Source organism: Calypte anna, chromosome 6 (assembly GCF_003957555.1).
Source record: "Calypte anna isolate BGI_N300 chromosome 6, bCalAnn1_v1.p, whole genome shotgun sequence".
NCBI lineage: Eukaryota > Metazoa > Chordata > Aves > Apodiformes > Trochilidae > Calypte > Calypte anna.
In genome coordinates, this window is record NC_044252.1 from 4,375,125 (window position 1) to 4,394,237 (window position 19,113).

At 42.5% G+C, this 19,113-nt stretch overlaps 1 protein-coding gene across 7 annotated transcripts in view; it reads left to right on the plus strand.

Annotated features, from left to right (window-relative positions):
• The first annotated feature begins 1,566 nt into the window (after nucleotides 1–1,566).
• Nucleotides 1,567–19,113, plus strand: part of ZMIZ1 (zinc finger MIZ-type containing 1) — a 282,504-nt gene continuing 264,957 nt past the window's right edge. For 5 of the 7 annotated variants that reach the window (XM_030452939.1, XM_030452941.1, XM_030452942.1 and 2 more), the window contains exon 1: nucleotides 1,568–1,687. The gene's annotated coding sequence lies outside the window, so the exon portion shown is untranslated. Of the gene's footprint in view, nucleotides 1,695–19,113 lie in introns of all 7 variants that reach the window. The other 2 variants (XM_030452945.1, XM_030452940.1) reach the window with 2 other exon arrangements.

The window sequence follows — 19,113 nt, forward strand, 5'->3', positions numbered from 1 at the left end:
ATTCTTTCACATTGCCAGGTTATTGCTAGGAGTGTTTCTGGCTGAATGCAACAAGGCAGAAAAGGTTTTAAATCCCTGATCTTGTTCGTTCCCTCCTTAGTGCGCATTTTCTGCGGACTTCTGCTGTGATCTTTATTTTTTCATTGTTTATTTACACTGCTACTGGTACTTCATGAATTCTTTAAATCATTGCCTATCTAGAGGGGCATCTGGACAGGAATTATTCTTGCAGCGTTAAGTCTTGCTGACAGAAGGAGAGAAGAAGAGAGCTTTTGTCCCCTAGAGAAATGCAGGAACTGTGGCCATTTAGAATTGGACAGACGTGGTCAGCTTTGAGGGAGCTGCTGTGATGGGAGTGCTGCCTTTTATGTTGTTTCCTCTGCTGGGGCCCCTTGTACAAAATCCCTTTCAGGAGACCAGGGTCTGTATGAAGCTGCATGCTGGTAGGAGATGGGATAATGATATTTTTTGAGGGATGAAATGTATGGGGGAACGTAAGGTAGCGCGGGCTTTTTTCCTTTTTTTTTTGTGAACTTGCATTCAGATTTTTCCACGGGACAGAAAAGAGTAGAATTTTCTGCATGAATATGAGCCAACAAAATGTGATGGATAACAGACTGGCCGTGTTTCCCTTTGCTCATTCCCCATGGAAAACCTTGATTGCCATTTCCTCAAATATGTTAATGCCTTGCATGCACCCTTTAAAATAATTTTCCACTTGATTTTCCTGCCTTTCATCAGAGGCAGGTACTGGAGGTAGGGAGGGGCTGTCTGTGAGTCTCTTGAAATTCATGTTAGGAGTAGGGCAGAGAGAGAGAGATAAGGTCTGAGGTGAGGGACTATGGTTTTAGGGGAGTGAATCTGGATTTCTAAATGGGATCTTAAGTCACCAAAGGGCTTTTTGGTTCCCTTTCCCTTCATTTTGTTACACAATATTTTTTTTTCTCCTATTGTTACTGAAAGATTCAATGTAACTGGAACAGGTTGCCTATTCCAGGCAACCTAAGTTGTCCTAAAATGAAATAGAAGTTATGATTATTTGCATGTAGCTGATAGTTCTGATCCTTGCAGGGAAGAGTACATGAGCACTTCAGTGTCAGTCTATTCCTGTATGTTGAGTATGCATGTTGGAATTTGCCTTTTGCCAACTATTTTGATAGTAAATGTGGCTCATTTGAATTTTTACAGAAGTGGGTGTGAGCTTGACTGGAGCATATTTACCTAAGAGAATGAGTGCTCAAGAACACTTCTGAATGGCTCTTTAAACCATTCTAGTGTAGGACTTGATCCTGTTCTGACGTGAATCCTTCTGTTTTTCTTTGCAGTAGGTGACCTGACCATCATATTCTCTATTTTAATAAGATGATGGCAGGAGGAGTAAATACAGGGCAGCTCCAGTTGGTATTTTGGAACTGGAGGGAAGACAGAATGGCTTTTCCAGGGAGTTGTTTTAATCTGTAGCCTCTTCAGAAAACCCCATGAAAGCTAATACTTATTTGTTTCTTTTTTCTTTTTTTTTTTCCTACCTCTTAGGAAATACTGTTGTGCTGAAGAAGAAAACAGCTCCTTGCTCTTTTTTTTTTTTTTCCCTATTTTTTTTTTCCCCGATCCCCTCCTCCTCTTCTTTCTACTCTCCTGAATTAGAAGCTCCAGGAATGTGCTAATTGGCGGCGGCCTCTTCAGAAAGGTAAGAGGTAATTGTTATCTGCTTTTCAAGGTGTCTTGCCTGCTCAGCTCCTTCTGGAAAGGAGGGTTATGTTAGAAGCAGCATGTCTCCGGAGAGTTTAGACAAGTCTTCTGGTTTCTGTGGCTTGCCCTTCCAACAGGGCAATGCAAACAGAAGCTTCATGCACTTCTCCCTCCACTTCTGTGTGCAGGAGACAGTCCCTTAGGAAAAGACAGAAGATGAGATAAGTAGTGAATGTGTGGAGAGGAAAAAGATGATGTAGATGTTGTATCTCAGGCTGATTAATTAAATATTTATCTGAGTAGGAGCTTGCATGAAAAGACAAGGAGTTAGGTCTGGAGAAGCCAAGTTGGAGGATTGTACCTCAAAAAGTGCTGCTTTTATTATTAACATGTATGTAATCAGATAAATATAGGGTTAATGTTGTTTAGTTGGTTGGTTTTTGAAACCTGATTGTCTTCTCTGAGGTTGTTCATGGTTTCATGGCTGGTTGTACCACTGGGAGATAAGATAGGAACCAGCTGGAATTCTATCTCGGAATGGTGTGCTCTGTGAAAGGCTGGAAACAAATGGCAATTCTTCACCTTTCCAGGCTCTTTTGGGCAGGAGTGTAAAATGTGATGGGTGAGAGTTCAGATGCAATGCCTTTGTTGTAGTACTGCTAAGCAATTACATTTTGGAGTTATTTAGTGAAGTGATCCACAAGAAATCAATGTCTGTCTTTCCACTTCGAGATGTTCAATTTATATGTCAGGATCTATAAGGCACAAAAAAATTAGTGCTGTGATTCATAGGGCATCCTGAGCTGCATGAGTAGGTTCAAGTGGGTTGCTAGACAAATTGCATGTATATTTTAGGACCAAAACTCAGTGTTTAGATTTGTATTTGCTTAAGAACTGGCTGCAGTGCTCTGAGATGTCATTTCCCATTCTAGCTTTGTGATAGATGTTAATGCTCCTTGCAGTGGAGGCAGAATGTTCTGTCTAGACCTCAGCCATTCCAGTTCACAGTTGATGTCTTAACTTAAACCTGCTCCAAGGATAGGTTTGTGCTGACTTGCTGGGCTCTGAAGTGGGGAGCCCAATGCACGGCATCAATTTTCCTGCTAGATTTGCTCTGTAGTGGTAGTGCTAACCTTGGTGAAGAGTTTGGGAGGACAGGGTGGTGCAATAATGTCCTAAATTGCCCCAGTGAGATTTATCAGGGTTCATTTGTCAGACCCCCTCAGACTGACTAAGTACCCGAGCTTATCAGGGAGAAGCTGCAGACAGGTAATGTCCCTTGAGATGTTCTCTTTCTCATTCTCCATCTCCTTCTTGATGGTGCAGGGGCGAGCTCAGACTTTATTGAATGGATCATGCCAGCTGCCTGGCTACCTCCTGCAATAAGGATAGTGGCCTAATGGGCAAATGTTTCTTGGAGATCTTCAGATGAAGCAGAGACAAGGAGAAACATACAGCCCAGCTAAAGGGTTCTCAAGGAGTTTGCAATTTCCCCAGGGCTCCTTGTGTGTAATTACCTGTCTGTCGCTTTGTCTCCTATCTTTTAATGCAGGAGGAGTGTCAGACTCCAGGCTCCTAATCTTTGTTACTATGGAAAGGCTGGTTACACTTGCACTTCAGAAATGGCAATCGCTGCTCCCCAGCTGATTCCCTGAATCCAACAGAAAAATGGATGATAGCTTTCCTGCTTGGTGCCAGACTAAATCATGCAGCTGCCTGAGCTGGTGCAGGCAGGCATTGCCTCCGCTGATGCTGCAGCCTGCTGAGAGCAGGAGCCTGCAGGAGCTGCCTTGTGGCCTCTCTGAACCTGTTTGCTCTCTCAGACAAGAGAAGGCTCGGTAGAATTCCTTTGAAACGCGGAATTTTGGGACGCGCTGAGACGTGGGAGGCTTGGCTGAGCGGCAGGTGTGGAGGGGGGAAAAAAAAAGCAGCTCTTAAGATTCGTAGCTCCAGACGAGTTTTTGTGTGTGTTTTCTGAACGCCTTCAACCCCCGGGTTTGGAGGCTGAAGGACGCACAAGCTTTTCCAAAGCTTTTTTTTTTTTTTGTGGGATCCTGGGTATCAGTTGTCCTTATCGCCTCCCTCCCAGCAGGTGTCTTAACGTGGGGAGGAGACAAATGGCTCTTGCTCAATCCATAGGGTCTGGGCACACCGACTGTCATTTCTGGCTGGGTTTGATTTGTGCTGCTTTGGTTTTTTGCCTCTGACACAGGGCTGGAAATTCGGAGGGGGATTCCCTGCCTGCTGCTCCCCTCCTCCTTGCCCTGCCTGTGTGGTTCCTGAGTTGCACCATGGCCCTCCAAAGCCGTGGTTTGGGAACTGCTCCAGCACAAACCTTGCCTCTCTACACTCCTTCCCATCCTTGCAAAGAGAGGGAAACACTCCCTGGGTTGGACAAGGTTCTTCCCCAGCCGCTGCTGTGACTTTGGGACAGGGAAATGCATGAAATGTGTGTTGCTAAACTCCTTTATCCTCCCTTTCTCAAACACACTTGAACTGTCTGCAGATATACAGGATTTAAGCAGCAGAGCCTGAATTATCAAATGCACTCATGCAGACTGTGTTCCTCGGGGGGAAAAGCTTTGGGAGGAGAGGCTGGATGTGATAGTGAAATTTGAGTATCAAAGCAAAAGGAAATTCTTGCCCATCGGTGGGACTGGAGCAGGGCTGGGAAAGGTGGAGAATGGGGCAAGCATTGGGCTGGAAATGCTGAAGGGGGACAGAAAGGGACAGAAAGAGGGCAGGACAGGAGCAAAGGCTTCAAATGATCAGGCTGACTGGTGGCCCACAGTTTGCTGTGTTTTGTTTACTGCTTTTAAGGCTTTCTTCCCTTGTTTCCTCTAAATTTGGGCAAAAATAATTTTCAACTTTTTTTTTTCCCCATTGAAACAGCAACCACACCTTCATCCAGGTTGCTTCAGAACTTGTGTTTCTTATCTGTCTTTCAAAAACTGGTACAAAATCATCATTATAAAGAACTTTTCCTCCTTATTTCCCTATTTTCTCTCTGTTTCAACCTGAACCATCTCCAAAGGAAAGGTGATACTGCTGCTAGCTAACTTTTCAGGTGGGTGACACTGTGCTGAGCAGCACGCCTGTGACAACTGACTTGTCAGTGGGAAGCTTACCCTTTTTGTTTGCATTTCTCTTTTCATGTATAAACCAAGCTCATAGCTCTTGAACCTTTGTAGAACATTTCAGCAAGGTGTTTTTGTTTCAAGTCTCGGATTTATTTCTTTGTTTATTTTCTCCAAATCCTTTGAGATAATTTTGAAATTTTCATTCAGTGACTGCATTCAGTGAAATGAAGCATCTATCAAAGCTATCTTGCACCTTTCAAGAGGGTGACAGGTTCTTCAGGTCCTCAGTTTGCAAAGCTTTAACCATCTAAAAGTTTACATCAGGACTTTGCCACTGCTTTAGGCCTTTAAGTATTTAACTAACTTGATGTTAACAACGAGTCTCTGCTCTCTTGGGTTTTAATGGCACCTTTGATATTTTTCTGATTACCATTTCATGAAGGTTACAGATTTTAGTTTTTTATTTGGACATGGAGAACATTTAAATCTCACATTTTATTGGAGAAAGACAATTTCCATCCCAATAGTGCATTTTTCAGGTCGTTTGTATGTTTAGAATCTATTTACCATGTAGTGTTTAAAAACATAAAAACAATACAAAAAACCTCAGCATAAATCAGCAAGCTGGATTCTTATTTGTGCCTCCAAAAAAGGTTGGGTTTTAAACCCACAGGAAGTGGTGAATTCAGAGCTGAAATCAACTTGTTCTTAAATCTCTCCTTTCATATCCAAGGTCTAAGAAATAGCAAGGAGAAGAGAGAATGTGGCAAACATAGGCACAAGAAGCAAGATTAAAGTGCTGCTTAGAGCTGTGATTTTTTGGATTTTTTTACCCTTTCAGTAATTTGAGGGCAGACTTCACAGGTGCCAGGGAGTTGGGAAGGGAATAGGGTTGAGAGGGGGAATAGGGGGAGAATAGGGGGAGAGGTGGTGAAAAGGCTGCAAGGGGTTGCCTGGGGGCATCTGCATCTATGTGGAGGGCTTGAAGGGTTTGTCTTCAAGTGTAGCTATAGCAATGGCCATTTGTTGCTGGTTAAAACCCTTCAGTTCTTTAGTGTAAGCTGAGGTAGTTCTTGGCCACTTGTCTTTCCAGTTTCAGTAGGTGTGGAATTACTCCCTCGGGTGTCTTCAATGCACTGGAGTCTCCTTGTGGTTGCCATGTTGGAGGGGCACAGATCTACTTCAGGGTATAACCCCAAATTTAATTATTTAGGGCTAAGGCCCATGTGGAGTGTGTCCCCTTGTGCTGGGATGGGATCTCTCCTCCTCCCCTGCTCCTCCATCACCCCAAGGAGCTGCTCTTTGCATCCATCACTGTTATTCTGGTGCCAAATGTCTGCCCACCATCACCCTCAGCATGTAAGCAATTACCCTGAGCACTCAGGTGGCTTCTTCTGCTCTCCAGAGCTTTGCAGGCCTGCTGGGAGGAGCTCTGGTTTGAGTGATATTCCATGGATTCTGGGGAGCAGTGGGAGTGCAAAATGACAGTCTACAAGGAAAGAGTTTTTTGGAAAGAGCCTGTGGTGCTAAGCCATAATTAGTGGCTGAAAGTAACAAAGTGTAAGGTGGACATTAGTGTAGGTGGGAGGTTTTTTGTTTTGCTCTTGTTTGTATTACCTGTTAGTCCCTCAAAGAAAGCTGGAAGAGCCCAATCACTTTTTGATGATGTTGTTGAAGTTATGGACCTCGTTGGATGCCTGATTTCCTTACAAATGATGCCTGTTATCTTCTGCTAGGGAATTGACCCATCTGGATGCACAGTGCTCCATCCTTCAGCTATGCAAAGATGTGTGTGGATTTCTAATGTAGTTCCTTGCCTGTTCAAAAACATAAAAGGAAAAAAAAAAACCAAACCAGCAGCATTTTTTCCCTGAAAACAAGTATTTTCAAGGATGAACCATAATACTGAACTGCTGTTTCAAAACCATGTTTCCCAGGTTTGGTTTTGGGATTTTTTTTTTGTATTTTCTGAGTCTGGTATACACATGGTTAAGGTAGAGAGAATGTGGTGCTGCCCTGGATCATTTGGAGGCCTGAGTGCTTACTTATAGCTCAGGACCATTCATCCTTCATCCCTTTTGGCTTTACCCAGTGGGAAGACTCCTGTTCATTTAGCTCAAGTGTTACAGTAGAGACCTATGCTAACATCTTGTCATCTGCAAGACAAAATATATTTGGAAGCTTTCTGTTATAAAGAAATTCTGTCTAGAAGATTCTGTGCAGATTTGAACTGGTTGGGTAGATTTATACTGGGAAGTGCTTTGTAACATGTGGTCTGAAATTGATTTTTTTTTTTTTTATCCAGTCCCTGATGGCCTTAAAATCCAAATGAAATGCATCAGTGACTCATGGTCACTTAGTGCCCTGCAGGGTGATGTAAGCCAGATCTTCCTTTGGTGCCTTCCCACGTCCAGCCTTGTCTGGCTGGGCTCTGAATTTCAGGCTTGTGCTTAGACTCAGGGATCCATTACCTAAACATGATTTTCTCTTGATAGAGAGGTCTTGAATTTCTTGTAGCACAATGTTTCCTGTTGCTTTGGCAGTATTTGTGGTAGCTGGTACCTGTGGTTTACCCTGACCAAACAGGAATTGAGACCTAAATGTGAGGGTGGCCCAGGAACTTTTAATTTCCATTTCCCCTCAAATTATTCTCTCCTGCTCCTCACTCAGTCTATGAATTTGTTAAAATCTTTGGCCTCATAATCTTTCTGTTCTCTCTGTGGGTGTTGTTACCTTGACAAGGAAGATAAAGGAAAGAAAAGGGAAGATGGGTATGGATTTTTTTGTTTTGCTTTTAACTTCCTGGGCACCTTTGGGAGTTTGTGAAATTTATAAAGTCTGTTGAACAGAGATGAAAGTAGGGTATATGAAGGGAAGCAGTGTTTGCCAGCAAAATGAGCAGCTATGATATATCTGAATCTTCAGATGCTTGGCAAAAAAATGGTAACTTTCTAGCTGCTAGAAATTGAGATTTTGGCGGTGGTTTGTGACTGTGAAATCTGTAGGCATCTCCTGCAGCAGAATCTGTCTTGATTCACATACAGCACATGGTATTTGACTTGGGAGAAAGTTCTTTGCTCTCTAGGAAAAAGTCAGCTTTTTGATGGAACTGACTGCAGTTTGTGCTTCAGACTAAAAATTCTTTTATTCTGGAAAGACAAATGAATTGTATTAATCACACTGTTGTTTTCCCCCTGTTCCCAGCAACCCAGCCCACTTCCCTGGCTCATTCTTCTTTCCATGCTCTTTCTTTCCAAGCTTAGGATTGTAATTACAGTGGGAAGCAGATGATATATTCCAGCAGGGAAGTTGAGAGCAGGGAAATTGAGCCTTGGATGTATTTTAGGCTGTGGGACCATTTTTTTTTTTTTCCTCACCTCTCTCTAAAACAGTTTCTGGTCTGCTTGAAGAGTACTGGAGTTATCAAGCCAAATGGCCCAGTAAGACACTGTTGGGAGAGGGAGAATGGAGAACAGAAGGGAAAGGATGGAAGGATGAAGTGGTGGCTCACCAGAGTCACATTAAGAGAATCCTCAAATCAAGTGTTCGTTCATTTTAACCAGCGGTTAATTAATCAGAGCGAGGAGATAAAATGATAAGCTGCTCTTAATGAAGTGAAGCAGCTTTATTAACAGCCAGCAAAATGCAAAATATTTGGTTGCTGGCACATGTGGTTTGCATGGGGACTGTGGCTCGCCACCAGCTCTGGAGCCTGCTGGCCTTTTCCTTGCTGCACTCTGCGGGTCACGCTCTGCTTCAGCGTGTGGCCAATTCAGAAGGCAGGAGATGGAATCAAATCAGAAGCAGGTATAACACTTTCAAGGCAAAAGAAATGTTCTTTTACAGACCCTTCTCTGCCAGCAGCCAGCATTTGCCAGCTTTCCCGTTTCAGATGTGATTATTTCTCTTTGGAGATAGCGGGTCTGGTGCGTACACAGCAAGCAAGCAAACAAAAACTCTGCGTGGATTTAGGAGAGTGTGACACGGTTTGAAAGGCAGCAATATGATCCTGCCCTGGAACTCTTAACATAGCCTGAAGCCAGTCAGTAGTTCCATACCAATTTGCAGTTTAGGAACAGAAAGGCACCAGGGAAGTGCCACTGGTGTATATTTCTAGGTGAGGGGGCTAAAACTCACTCCTTAAACTCTCTCCTTCTTAAACTCTCTCACTCCTTCTTAAACTGAAGAGAACTTGCTCAGCCTTGTCCAAATGATCTCCTGCCCTCAGCAGTGCACCTGGGATGTTGTGGTGTTCCCCAGTGTCTCTCTTGGAAAACTGGAGAAGCCACCAGTCTGTGCCTGGCAATGCTCTCATGGGAAGTGCCATGGAAGGGGATTAGGGGAGTGACAAAAGGAGCACAATGTACCAAGAGGGAAGCTTTGTGGAATGATGAAATACCTCACTCAGGACTGAGTCACCTTAAAGTAAACCTCCACATTTAGGCTTGAAATTAACTTCACTTACGACCGTGTATCGAGATATTTTTTTTTTTTTTTAGTAAACTCGAATGAGCTGTTTGATAAAAACCAGCGCCCAGCAAACTCCTTGCAAGGGAGCGGCTGTCGCGCTGAGGTTACTGCGAACTGGAGAAGTTGGTAGATAACGTGATTTGAGAATAGGATGCTGGCAAGTCAATTGTCTTCCCCCCTCCCCAGCTTTTCCTTAAAAGCCTGCACTTCCCACCGCCATTCAAGTGTAAATCCCTTGGCAACAAAGGGGAGGCTGGCAGCTCAGCCGGTTCAAGAGTATAAGTGATCTCACATGCTTCAGTTGAAGGGTTGAATCCCTGAAACAGAGAATGCTGCTACAGAGGGAAGCTCTCAAAAGGCTGGTGAGAACCAGGGGGAAAAGCTCTTGAGGTCCTTGAAAGGGCGCTGGCAATTTTTGTCTTTACCATTAAGTGACCTAGAGATGAGCTTGAGAAAGGGAAAGCTGCTGTTCAGGTGAGGATGCAATCACCAGCTCTAGGAGTTGGGTTTTACTTGCTCTGTCCCCTTTAGGAACACACAGCATGGCTGCTCCACTTGCCAGCACTGGATGTGGTGCCAATATTTTGTCTACAGTATGCATCGAGTCCCTCGTAGTTTTCCTGTTTGGATTTTCCTCTCTAACAACTTCACATTGCGAGTCTCAAAGCTTCAGAAGTGTAATTTCTGGGTATGCAAAATAGAGTATGAAATCTTGGAACTTGTCTGTATACTGAAAGGATGAAGTTAATCTAGCACCTTCTTAAAACCTTGTAAATATTTGACTGGCTACTTGGCAACACAGCTGAACTGGTTGAGTTAATGCTTAATGGGAGAGCAGTCCTGAAGTGCCTGGCTGAGGGGCACAGAGTGATCAGGAGTTCCCCATGAACACATCTGTTTCCTTCTCCTCATCCTCCAGGATGGCCACCCCTGCAGATCTGCAGGCAGGAGGAGGTGTGAGGTAGCTGTGTCCACTCCAGGCAGGGCCAACTGGGTCTGGTTTGGGCTGTCCCTCCTGATTTTCTCTGCCCTGATGCTCTTGCTGGGGTACCATTGGTGTGGCCAGCTCTGACTTTGAAGTGGGGTTGAGAATCTGAGACTCCAAGGTGAGATTCTGCCACCACGTCTGGATTTGGAAAAAGGTTTTTATGCATATATAAAAATAGCACCAATAGGAACTTGTTGGTAACTGTTCACTGGGGAAGAGCAGCCTGGAGATCAGTGACAAATCTGGACTGTGTTAGAAATAATAAATTGTAGGTTTTGATACCTGTCATACCTTGGTGATTTAAAACCACCCCCTTCTTGCATTGTATTGCTTTGGTGTTTTGAAAGAAATGCTTTCTAGCATTGCAAATTTAGTACAAAGATGAGATAGAAAAATGATTGCAGTTTTATGAACAAGTTGAATGAAAATCTCCTCCTTTGCTCTATGTGAACTAATGGGTACAAGCCAGTTTTTGTTTCTCTGTGTAAAGCTTGCTCACTCACAGCATTGTCCCACTCCAGCCCTTCCATGTGGCAAGAGCCTTACGTGGCAGTGCAAGTGGCAAAAGATCCTGTCAGAGAATATCAGTGTCATAATAGAGCCCAAGTAGCATTTAAAAATAAGCACTTTTTTTCACTAGCCACTAATTGTTTAGGTCTTCTGATTGCACCATATAATACTTGTGCCCAGCACTGCTGCTGGTTGAGGACCCAGAAGTGAACATGGTATAATCCAGTCACTGCATAAAGAAATAGCAGTGCCCCACCTACTGCCCTGTGAGATGAAACTGAGCAAAGCTTTGCTTATTGAAAAACTAACTTGCTCCATGGCATTAAGAAGCTATAGCCCTTTTTATATAGCTTTTTTTTTTTTTTTAACTGTTGCCTAGAAGAATGCATTCATGTCTGGCAATAGTTTATTAGGAACCATACTTAGAGTGTCTACCCAATGTAGACAGCTATGAAAAATACTACTTGAAAAATACTTCTGCTTGCTAGTATTGGCATTGGTAAAATCAGAAAGGAAGAAAATAACTTGTAGATAAGAGAAGAAAGCATGGAGCTGTCTCCAGAGCAAATGATTGTTGCATCTGAGTGATGGAATTTAGAGTGTTATTACTGACCAATGTGACACTGCTGGTTTTTGGTGGCTGGTCAAAGTTTTTTGACTCTTAGGGTTCCCCAAGTGTCTCACTTTAGGCCTGGTATAGAGCAGTGTATTTATCTGGGGTTAGGTCTCAAATTTAAGATGTTTGACCCAGTCTTACACAAATCCCCAAATTCCTGGTTGAAAAGCAATGTAAATAGTTGCGTATGCTGCTTGCAGAATCCACTTTTGATTATTATTCTTTTTCCCCTTAGTGGAAGGTACCTGAAAAAGGATATTTCCTCTCAGACATCAGTGCTCCCCATACAATTAGTGCACTGTGATTAAGTGTAGCTACTTTAAACCTTCTGTCAATAACTTGGTAGCAAGTGTGTTTTAATTACTTGTGAAGTTACTTTAATTTGAAATAGAGTGACACCTACCCAACAGCAGATGCCCAAGAAGGAAGTCTTTGCATCTGGTTAGTATTTCAGCTGGAGCTCAAAGCTAAACAAGTGCTTCTGGGATAGTAAGGATTTGCATCTGAATTTGGTGGTTCATCTTGGGTTTGAAACCATTTCTTACACACAATGGGCTTGGTTCTGCTTTCTTATGTGTTGAGAAGTTACTTTGTGTTACCCGTTATTGAGAATTTGGTAGTCTCCATCTTCTTGACAAAAGAAGTGTTTTGGTGGCAGGTACTTTCTGATTCCCAGAGATAAATTTAAAAATTAATATTATCTCATTTAACGAATGAAGTCTTGGTAGAAAATGAGAAAAATAATTTCTGAGAGAAAGTTCTTGTGTTGGAAAAAGTCTGCTCCACCTCACGTCCTGTGAAGGAGGTTTGCCTTCAAATTAGCGACTCCCTAGGGAAAGGTTTAAGCTTTTTGACTCCCGTGCTCCTAATTCAACCAAACCGTAGTGGAAGAAACTGGAGATGATAAGGTTTGAGAAAATGGTGTTTTGTCCTGGTGCTGTGTGACCTGTAATCAAAGCATCCGACACAGAATTTCTAGATTACCACCTTGTAAGCTCTACCAGTGGGCAGGAACCTTTGAGGCTGCTGAGCACAGCCCCAGCTGGCAGATGTTAAAGTTCTTTTGTAGCAGCACACAGTGCTGGTGAAGAATATAATTCTGTACAACATACCATAATTCCAGATGTGGAACTGAGATGTGGGCAGTGGTTCTTCTGAAGGTCCACGGCTTAGCATGAGCTCAGCATCCATCCCAGCAAAGTCCAGCATTTGTGTCCTGAAAATAGTCAGCAGATGCCACTGTAAAACGCAAGATTCTGACACTACAAATGTCATCCCTGTATTTCTAGCTGAACACATGGATGCACCGAGAAGCAAAGTTATTTCCCTGCAGTCCCTTGGCAAGTGGATGCTGGAGCTGGGAATGGAAGGGAGATTTCCTCCTGTTCATTCCTCTCTTATAATTACCAAACAGCGCTTGCTGCTTCTTCATTGGATCCATGAATCAAGCCAAATGGTGTGCACAATTAGCTGCTTTTCCAGCAAAGCTGAGGGGTGAAGAGGAAAGGAGGAGGGAACTAAAGCAATGAAGGGGGAGGGGAAAGTCATTCAGGGACAACTGTACCTGCTGGGGGCACAATTTAATAACCGCACGGAGTGGAAGGGAGCAGCCTGTGCTGCAGATGCATTGTTATCTGCAGAGTCCCCGATCTGGGAGAGTGCAGCAAAAGGTTTAATGCAAATCCAAGACCTCTGCCATTGTGTGAGACAGATTAGGGCTCATTTGCATTCTTTCTCCTATAATAATTACCTAGCAAGAAGTGCCTGTTACCATTAGCTTCATTCTGTTTGTCTGCGATAACGCCATCAGCAATCTCTTCTCCTCAGATTATGGACACTGGGAGGAAGGGCAGTGGGCCAAAAAAATAATAATTAAAATAAAGATCTCTTGGAAAGACTAGTAGAAAAATGTGAATGCTGAAAAACGAAAATGCAGATAATTGTAGTGATGACCATTAAATACAGCTGGAGTAATACTGCAAGCTGAAGAGTAGGAGTCAATGTTAATCTGTAATATTGAAGAGGTGTGTGGTTTCAAATATCAGTTTAGAAAAGCTAACACAGGATTTTAACTCAGCTTTACCTATGGTACTTCAGTGGTTTTGTCCTGTTTTTTTGGAATTAGCTCAGGTGGGTTTAAAATTAGAACAATTAGAGATCCATGTTATCAAGATAAAAGCATTAACTGTCTAAAAACGATGTGGTGCATGAGGAATACAGGTAAAATTCAGCAAGCATAGTGCAATTTTGGGTTTTGGAACTCAAGCAAATCAGTCTCCCTTATTTACAAATAAAGGCAGATGTTTGGTTGTTTCTGGAGCTTTTTGGTTGCTTGTTTTAAGATGGGAAGGGTTAAATAGGAGGCAAGACATGCAGCTAACCAGGGAAGAGTGAGGATGCTGAGATCAGCTACTCCCTTTACACACCAGTTGCATATAGAAAGCACACAAAATCCTTGTTACCAGCAGTGACTGTTGTTGCCATTTTCTCTCCCTCCCTGTGGTTTTTGCCCTCTGCATCCAGCTGAAGCAGCTTGGGTTTATTTCACAAGAAACTGAGAGCCCTGAGGTGCCCCATGGAGCTCTGATTCCAGTTCTGGTAGCCAGGATCCTGCCTTGAAGCCCCAGCCTTGAGCCTGCCTGGCAGATGCCAGCAGCTGATGACCCATTTTAGGGCCTTGTTGTGTGTGTGACATGGTGGAAGGTCCTCTTTGGATTTCTTTTGGAAAAGTGGGTTTGGAAGAAGAAAACATGGCTGATATTCCATGTGCACATCAACATCAGGGATGGAGCAGCGTGTGCCTGGGCAGCCTCTGTTTTGGTGCAAGTTGCTCCTGCTGGTATTTTTACACTGAGGTGATTCCATCTTTCACCTTGGTGGGGTGGGAAATCAGGGAAGGCAAATCAAAGCAAGCCAAGTTTTAATCTGCAAGCAGACATCTTAAATGCATTTAAATAAATGTAAGTTTAATTCTGATATTCTGATTTGGGACGGGCAATTACATAATCGTGTGGCTTGGGGTGATTTTGGTTTTTAAAGTGATTTTTCTTTTTTTTGAGGGCATGCTGCTACCTTCACTTTGTCATCAGTGTGGAAGCAGCAGAATGTCAGGGATGCTGTCTGAAAAGTCAGAGCTGTTGGGCAGCTGCTCAGCTACCAAGAGGAAGCTTTGGTTACTGTGGCTGGTGCCATTTCTGGCTGTGAAGAATTTGGGAGGGTACTCTGTTGCCTGGAAAAGTTGTCAGAACTCTGAAGGGTTTAGGGACCCTCACGTGTGTGAGCATACTTGGTATGCCACCAAGTTTTAGGGCATTTCTTCCTTTCCTGCTGGATTTACATTTTACAAACAAAGGTTCCTCTCCATGCCCCCTCCCCTTCTGCATAATAATAGGAGGACTTTGTCCATGAGAAAACAAGGGATATTTTTCCTCTTTTCTGAACAGTTGAAATACAAAGCTAGGAAGGTTCCTTACATTATGCACATTTACCCTGCCTATCTTTTCTGGCAGTGAGCTCTAAGTAATAAATATGTTGAATAATACAGAAAAAACACTCAAGGATGAGCAAGGTTGACATTTTGTATTTACTTGGACCTTTCCCAGCTAGGGGTGGATTGCAAATGGAGGCACAAGTCTGCAAACAAGTACCCAGGCTGGCCTTTTGTGGAATCTATTTGCATGCTTGGTTTGGGGTTTGTTGGTTTTTTCTTTTTTTTTTTTCTTCTTATTTATTTGAGGATTTTCTTTAGCTGTGATTGAAAGAAGAAAGAGAAGTTTGGCAACACTTAAAAATGTCAAGATACACGGATAGGGATAAGTGGTGCCTCCAAAGATGTGGGTAGATATTTAGTGTTAACCAGTTGTGTCAGGAAATGATTACAGGGAATGACAATGAAAAGATGGGCATAGCTGAAATCTGATTTTTTAAAAAAAAAATATTTTCTTTCCCCCTTTTTGTTTTGCCCATAGTGATGAAGATTTACAAACATGGTAGGTACATGAACATAATGAAATTATCTGATAAAAAGGTTGAAATCATTCATTTCTTAAAGGGAACAGAAACTTGTAATTTGAAATACAAACTGAATGATACCAGGATGTTTTACTTAAAAGCAGCAGCTTAAACCTTTTGTTCAGACCTTTTCCTAGGAGGAGGAAATGCAATTTGGTGCATGGCTAGTTCTAAATAAATCATTTACAAGTTGTGCCATCATTACATGGGAATAAAACTGCAGCTGATGTAATTGAAAAAGTCAAATGTTTATCATGTGTGGAGAAGGACAGAGAGGTTTTGAAAGTGCTATTGTGGAAAATAACCATTATGCCCACCTAAATGTAAGCTAAAACAGAGCTGTGTGAATAATTGGAGATTAATAAGAATAATAAAAAAATCTGACTGCTCAAGAGATACTGAAGTTATGATATTTGAAGCTCTGTTTATATATAAATACATTCACAGTTTGAAACTTAGAAAATGATGTAAAGATAGCACAGTTTTTTATGGGGTTTGGATAATTCCTGCAAATTTTCTCCATATGGCCCTACTTTAATAATTAATTTTGTGTTGTCACTACAAAGATTTTCAATCTTTTGATGCTATAATGATGCATTCCAAGTCACTTTTATTCTAATCAAGTGTTACCTTCTTTTTTCTTTCTTTAGAAAGATAGATTGGCACTCGCCATAGATATTGGCACGTTGGTGATACCAAGGCCTCCATAATCAGGGAGAAGTGCATCAGAAAGTAGTTTTTAAGTCCTTTTCCTTACTTGCAGTTGCCTTGGGGATTTGCAGCCCTTTGTTAAAGAGCCCCATAAAGGCACTTAAAGAGATGTGGGCTTTTTGGAGGAAATGTCACCGTGTTCATCTTGCTCTCCTCTCAAGAGAAGGAACAAGCTGAAAGCTTTTGCTCTGTGGGAGCTCCTTGGTACCCTGACTGCCCTTGCTCATCCTCCACAACTGGGAGGCAGTGGCCACCCACACCCTGGAGCAAGGAGATGTTCACTTGCTTAGGCAGTGTGCTGAGCTGTGCAAGTTGCTCTGAGTTGGTTTTCAGGTAGATTGAAGGTAGATTGGAGTTTACCTTATTTTTTGGTGAAATGCATGGCATGTCATCTGCCTCCCAACAGATACCTGTTTGGGGGAAGGTGGATGGTTTTGGGCAGATAACACTGTTCTTGCCATTTTCTCTCCTTCCTTGTGGTTCCTTGGTTCCTTGTGGGTTTTTCCACTCTAGGAACTGGACATCCCAGCTGGGGTACCATACTGTACCTGAGGCCAGCATCTTTCCAAAGGAATAACTGGGGAAAAAAGAAAAAAAAAAAAAAGTAGGGGAGTTTCTTGGTGCCACACACTGCATTAACAAACAAAAGACCCCCAGGTTTGCAGCGTGCTCAAGTGTCCATCACACCTAAGAGACTCAAAGCAACTATTGGTTATTCTTTGGTATCTTTAGGCTGCCTGTGGCTGATCAATCCCTCCTGTTGTAGCAGAGTCCAGATGTGAACCACTTCACAGAAAATCCACGAGAAGTTCCTTCTCCAGATCCCCAGCAGCAATCCCTGTGCAGCTCTGGGCTCTGCTTTCATGCCACCCCGTGCCTCCTGCCTCTCTCTTCAGCCCGTTAAGCAGCATGAGAGTAGAGCTGAAAAACTGGCTTTACCTCCCAAAGATTTCGCAAGCTTTGCACAATGTGGCTTGCTGATATTTTTCTTAAATACTGAAACAAAAGGTGCACACACAGGGCTTAGATATCCACCAAAGCACGCTTATAAAGCAACCTGGATACCTCAACTTATATAAGCATAACCATACACCCACATAGCTTACAAGACTAGACATATTTTCAGCTGCCTTATTATAAAAATTGCAATTTAAATAACATAAATTACGGGAGTTAAAGGAATTTATGAAGCAGAATTCCAGAGTTGGTTTAACTCTCCTGTTTCTGAGGACAGTTTCTGTCTTAGTACCCGCAGTGATAACTCTTTGGGGCAACGTGTGTGTGTAAAAGTATTTTATGAAAAGGGCTGAAACTTGAAAGCACTGCAGGAATTTTATGTTTTAGCATTTATTGGAAAGCTAATTGCAAAATATTTTGTAGATCTAGTCTGTGAGAGCAACAACAGAATCTGGATACTCAAAGCAACACAGCGTCGTCGACGCAAGGTAATCAGCTTTCTCAAGTTAAACCCCCAAAAATCTGTTTTCTGGGTGGAGCACTGGTGCAGATATGCCCAAGACTGCAAACACGAATCTCTTTATGTGGTTTTGTGAACCTGAGTTTGTTTCTTAATTTGTGTACAGCTCTGTTAGGCAAAAACACGGTGTTGCCGCAGAGAGCACGCACGTGGGCGTACATGTTCTTGGCTCAGGCTCCTTCAGCAGGACTGACACACGGGAGCCTGGGATTTGGGGGATGTTTGTATGGGACTGAGTGATACAGAGAAGCTCTCATCCTCTTTGAACTAATAGCAAATTTTATTATTTTTTATTAATTTGTCTCACCGAGGGTTTTGCCGTTCAGTCCGTGTGGCTCTGGCTGAAGATCAAGATCTTAAAACTGAAATTTGGGTGGGTTCCACTTCCAGCTGAAAAACAAAAAAAAAGAAGTATGCTGTCTTCCTGTGTTCCAGCAGTGCAAAGTTAGCTGGGTATTTGAGTAGAAAGGAGCTGAGCATTAGGAAAGCAGGCAATCTGAGGAGAATGAGGAAGCTGAGCACAAGGCTGTGAGCACAGCTTGTGTACATATTTGTTGAAAGCTAATTGGCACTGCAGTTGCCTTTCAAAGTTGTTCTTTCACCTATCAGCAGAGCACAACTCTGGTACTTAATGTACTGTAGATTACGTAAACACTACCCTGAAATATTTGTACAGGCAATTAACTCTTGTTTTTACACTACTTTGAGTTACAAATGGAATCCTGCTGTAGAGCTTGGAATATTTATATTATGAAATATATTCCATAATGAGATTAAATAATACTTTTGTCAAACTGCCGAGCGTTAAGATCAGAAAAACAGAGGCTTATCCTGTGAGGACTTACTTGACAATATTTTAAAATTCAGTATCCAAGAAACACAGATACTCTGTTTGTGCCACATCGCTGAGGAAAAAACAGCTTTTACAAGAATTTTATCTGGGACAAATGTGTCTGCACTTTTTTATTCTATTTGAAGGCTGTAAATGAAGCTATCAGTAGCACCAGCCTGCATTTTCAGTGGCAAAATATGCTTCCTAATGGAGTAACTTGAGGCATGCATACAGCGTGGCACCACTGTCACCAGAATGACATCCTTATCTAATGGGATGGCCTTAAGGATACTTCCATGGATGCATATTTATTTTTCTCCCCCTTAGTCTTTTCAGACTTACCTTACAAACAGTTTTTACTTGATGAAATCAAGTCACAGCTCTATAATTTGAATTGAATGATCTATTAAATGTCCCCAGTTGGTAACAACAGTCTTAAGCCAGTCCTCCATCCTCTAGAGTTTATTCACGAGCACTTGACTTAATACAACTGTGAACTTGAATAAAATGTTAATAGATTTTACAGCAGTTTGCAGCCACGATAATAAAACAACATTTATAACATCAGTGGCTGTAGCACTCTGGTGGTCATCAAACTGCTGTGTGCCTGTGCTTAATGGAAGTGTAGATAATGGTTCCTGAAGGAGGGGCAAGGGACTGGTTAAATGCATTTGGCAGTATTTTACATATAATCAAACAGGCTAAAAGAGACAGGACATAAAACTAATC